General features: G+C 40.9%; 1 non-coding gene across 1 annotated transcript; it reads right to left on the reverse strand.

Annotated features, from left to right (window-relative positions):
* Nucleotides 1-677: 677 nt before the first annotated feature.
* LOC141589337 (small nucleolar RNA R71) lies at nucleotides 678-784 on the reverse strand. The gene has a single exon (XR_012520280.1). It is a non-coding gene; the product is annotated as a small nucleolar RNA R71 (small nucleolar RNA).
* Nucleotides 785-4326: the final 3542 nt, after the last annotated feature.

The following is a 4326-nucleotide window of genomic DNA, read 5'->3' on the forward strand; positions in this document are numbered from 1 at the left end:
ATTTTTATCTTGTTTTATTTTGTCTTGAGGAACACTTGTTCCTTGAGACCGTTACTTATCATTTTCCTAGAAATTGTTGTCTTATGCCCAGGTCCTCTCGTAGTGGCGAATTGCTTTCACCGGATTCCGAACCCGAGAAAACCTTTAGGAGAAGACGACGATTTTGGAAGGAAATTAAAGAAACCACTTCACCCATCCAAGTTGAAAGTGCTAGAAAGTCTTATTTAGACGATCTAGAGGTTCTTGAAGAGGAGGAGGTTTCTTGTTCATCAACTCCACCACCACCACCATCTACTACCAAAAAGATGGTGAAACTTTCCGATCATTCAAAGCCCACCGCGGCCATGCTTCCGGCCGGAATCACCACTACTCAAATCACCGCGCCAGAATTCGAGATCAAACCGGCTTTTATTAGCCTTGTGGAGAGAAAGCAATTTGGAGGAAGTCCTTTGGAGGATCCCAATTTGCATGTGCAAAACTTTTGTGACTATTGCTCCATGATTCGTCAAACGGGCGTCACCCAAGCCCAAATAAGGGAAATACTTTTCCCTTTCTCTTTGAAGGACAAGGCCAAGCTTTGGATCAATAGCCTTGATCGAACCACTTTGGGAATCACCAATTGGGAGACCTTGGCTCTAGCCTTCTATCAAAAGTTTTTTCCACCGGAGAAAACTCAAACTTTGAGGAGCCAAATCACCGGATTCCGTCAACAAGCTCTTGAGAGCTTATATGAGGCTTGAGAGAGGTATAAAGAGCTTCAAAGGCAATGCCCACATCATGAGCTAGATGATTGGTTTCTAGCTATTACATTCTACAATGGATGTTGTGCCGAGTCCCGAAGGATTCTTGATTCCGCCAACAATGGGCGGTTTGATCAAATTGACACCGACCTTGCTCATGCCACGATCGAATCTATGGCGGTCCATGATGCCCAATATGTCAATTCCCGAGTTGTGCCATCTAAAGGTAAAGAAGAATCCTCTAACAACTCTGTTTTGCTAGCTCAAATTGCTTTGCTCCAACAACAAATAGCGGAAAGGGATGCTAGAGATTCCATTCAACAACTCAATGTTGTGTCTTCAACAAGCCAAATCATTGTTTGTGACGGTTGCGGAGGTGCGGGTCATTATGCCGCTCATTGTCGAGCCCCCATTGAAGAGGTAAATGCTTTTCAAGCTTTAAGACAAAGTTTATATCCACCGGGTACATTTTCCAACACTTATAACCCAAATACAAAATTTCACCCGAACTTGTCTTACAATAGCAATAATGTGCTTAACCCTCAACCCCCACCACAACAAAATGCCTATGTTCCTCAACAACAAAAGTATATCCCACCACCGGGGTATCAAAATCAACAAAGGCCCCCACAAAACAACTACCAACAAAATCCACCACAAAATGGCCAACAAAACAATCAAGGAGGTGGTAAGCTTGAGGGCATGATAGTCCAAATGCAAAGGGAATTGTTGGCTCAAATTCAAAAGAATGATCAAGCTCATAGTGCCGCGGTCAAGATATTGGAACAACAAGTGGCTCAACTAGCCGCTTCTAGCTCTCAAAGGAAGAATGGTCAACTACCTCCCCAAGGTGAGCAACCACATGAAACCGTTAATTCTATTTCCTTGAGAAGTGGTTCAAGCTATGATGGGCCATCCATGACTTTGGATGAAGAGGTGGTTGTTAAAAAGGCCAAGCTTGGGGGAGATGACAAAAAGAAGGCTATTGAAGAGCCTATTGTTAGAGATCGTGTGCCATTTCCTCACCGTTTATTGATGCTTAAGAGGAATAGTAAGCTTGATGCTAGGAATGTTGAGCCCCAATTGCCCAAAGATGATGACAAGGTGATTGTTGAAGAAGTCTCTCCTATTGATAAGGAGAGTGATGTCGTTTCAAAGAAGGTGAGTATTCCCAAAGAGATAGTGAAAGATGTGGAGGACGCTCCTCCAAAAGAAGTTGTTCAAGTACCATTTCCCCATCTTCTAGCAAAGCACAAGGAGGAAGGTAAGTTTGCTAAATTTTTGGAAGTTTGTAAGAATTTACAAGTCACCATCCCGTTTATGGAATTGATTACCCAAGTCCCTTCTTATGCAAAGTTTATGAAGGAGATTCTCTCAAAGAAGCGATCCTTCAATGAGGTTGAGACCATTGCTTTCACCGAAGAGTGTAGTGCACTCTTACAAAACAAGTCTCCCCCGAAACTTAAGGACCCCGGTAGCTATTCTATTCCTTGCACTATAGGCAAATATACCATTGATAAGGCCCTTTGCGACCTAGGTGCTAGTGTGAGTGTCATGCCGTATTCCCTTTGTGAAAAACTTAATATGGGTGCTTTAAAATGCACAAGTATTACATTACAAATGGCGGACCGTTCTTTAAAGCGACCTTTAGGTGTCTTAGAAGACGTACCCGTCAAAGTTGGCAAGTTTTTCATACCCGTTGACTTCCTCATACTTGATATGGCCGAGGACTCACAAACCCCAATTATATTGGGTAGACCATTTTTACGCACCGCGGGTGCGTTAATTGATGTGAAAAATGGAAAGTTGACGTTGGAAGTAGGCGATGACCGGGTTTCTTTTAGCAAAAACAACACCATTAGAAGCCCAATGTTACAAGAGTCTTGTTATTCATTTAGCACTGTGGACTCTTCCTATGCCTCTACTATGCTTGGATCCTCACTAACGGATCCGTTGGAGGACGATATGGGTGTTGTTTACTTTGTAGGTGACGATGCTAAGGGCACTAATGCTAAAAGTGCCAAAAAGAAGAAAGGGAAGTTTTATTTGAAGAATTTCAAATGGTTGAAGAATGCAAAAGGAGCTATGAAATGGAGCTTGGTTGGTGGCAAGCTCAATGATGAAACTTGAATCAAATAGCTTCTTACGTCGTGCGGGACGTTAAACCAGCGCTTCTTGGGAGGCAACCCAAGCTTTTTATTGCTTTTGTTTATTTTTGTTTTTAAATTTCTGCAATTTAATTGTTTTTCGTAGATTAGTAATAAAATACTCGACTTAACGATGTTTCTTTTTGTGATTTTAGGTGAAAATGAAGAAAGGAGAAATTGGACTGCATGTGGCACGCTTCCCCATGTAACAACCCCGTTCGGGGACGTGGTTTTCGAAAAACGAGAAGAAGTTAAAACAATGCGGAAAAGAGTCAAAATTCGAAGAGGAGGTCAACCCCGATCGAGGTTGGGTGGCCCCGATCGGGGTCGTGGTTCTGTGACTTTTTGTCTTTTGTTCTATACGGGTAAAAAATAAAAAGGATAGATTTCTTTCTATCATTCAAGCATACCCGACGGTACTCATTTTCCTCCTTTCTCTCTCTCGTTTCTTCACATTTCTTCACTAAAGATCACCAAGAAACATCTACATCCCCCCGAATTCGTGCTAGCTTGGGGGAGATTAGCAAGTCGAGTAAGTTTTTAATTGCTTTGCATATTAGTTTAGATCTTGCAACCCATTAAACATAACCTCTAGTCCTTCCTGCTTTGTGCTTTGAGCCATTTTTATGGTTTGATTGGGTAATTTGAATTGTTGGCACATTGAGGACAATGTGATGTTTAGCTTGGGGGAAGATATTGCATTTGCATATAGTGTAGATTGCATGTAGTGTAGAATTTTGAAAATTTTTGAGAGAAATTTTTGCTTTGTGCTTGCTTGTGGCCTACTTTCCTCTTTGCTTATCCTAATAATAGCTTGTTGCTAATGATTTATTCTTTAATGATGGGATATTAGCTACTTGGGGATGTCTTGACATAGTAGGTGGGAGATGAAGAATGAACCGAATGAGCTTGATCTTGACTTGTGGCAAGCTACAAATTGGTAAGGTAGAGCCTCTTTTGACCGATGCATCCATATCCGGTCTCTCTTAGGTGAGTGTAGGTGTCTCCTTATAATGTGTGTTTCATCAAAACGTACAAGTATGGTTCTCATGTCATCTCTTGGTAAGCATGCATTCATTTGTTATAGCATTTTGGAGCCATTCACATGAATATAACTGCCTTCTTGACCCCTTCACAAACAATTTTCCCTAGCTACATTATAACTTGCCTACCTTGTTGAGCTAGTAGCTTGTATGGTCTTGTTTGGGTGCTCAATTGGGATTTGTTTCAAATTTTGAATATCATGTGAGCTTGGTCTTAATGCTTTTGAAAAAGAGGAAAATGAAGAAGAAAGATGAAAGAAAAATGATGAATTGAAAAAGATGGAAAAAGAAAAAAAAAAGGTTGAAAAAGAAAAAAAAGAAAAAGCATGAAAATGAGAAAAAGAAGTAGTATGCATTGAAAAGAGAAAAAGTGAAGAAGAAGTTGATGTAAGAAGC

The sequence above is a fragment of the Silene latifolia genome, chromosome 6 (assembly GCF_048544455.1).
Source record: "Silene latifolia isolate original U9 population chromosome 6, ASM4854445v1, whole genome shotgun sequence".
Taxonomy (NCBI): domain Eukaryota; kingdom Viridiplantae; phylum Streptophyta; class Magnoliopsida; order Caryophyllales; family Caryophyllaceae; genus Silene; species Silene latifolia.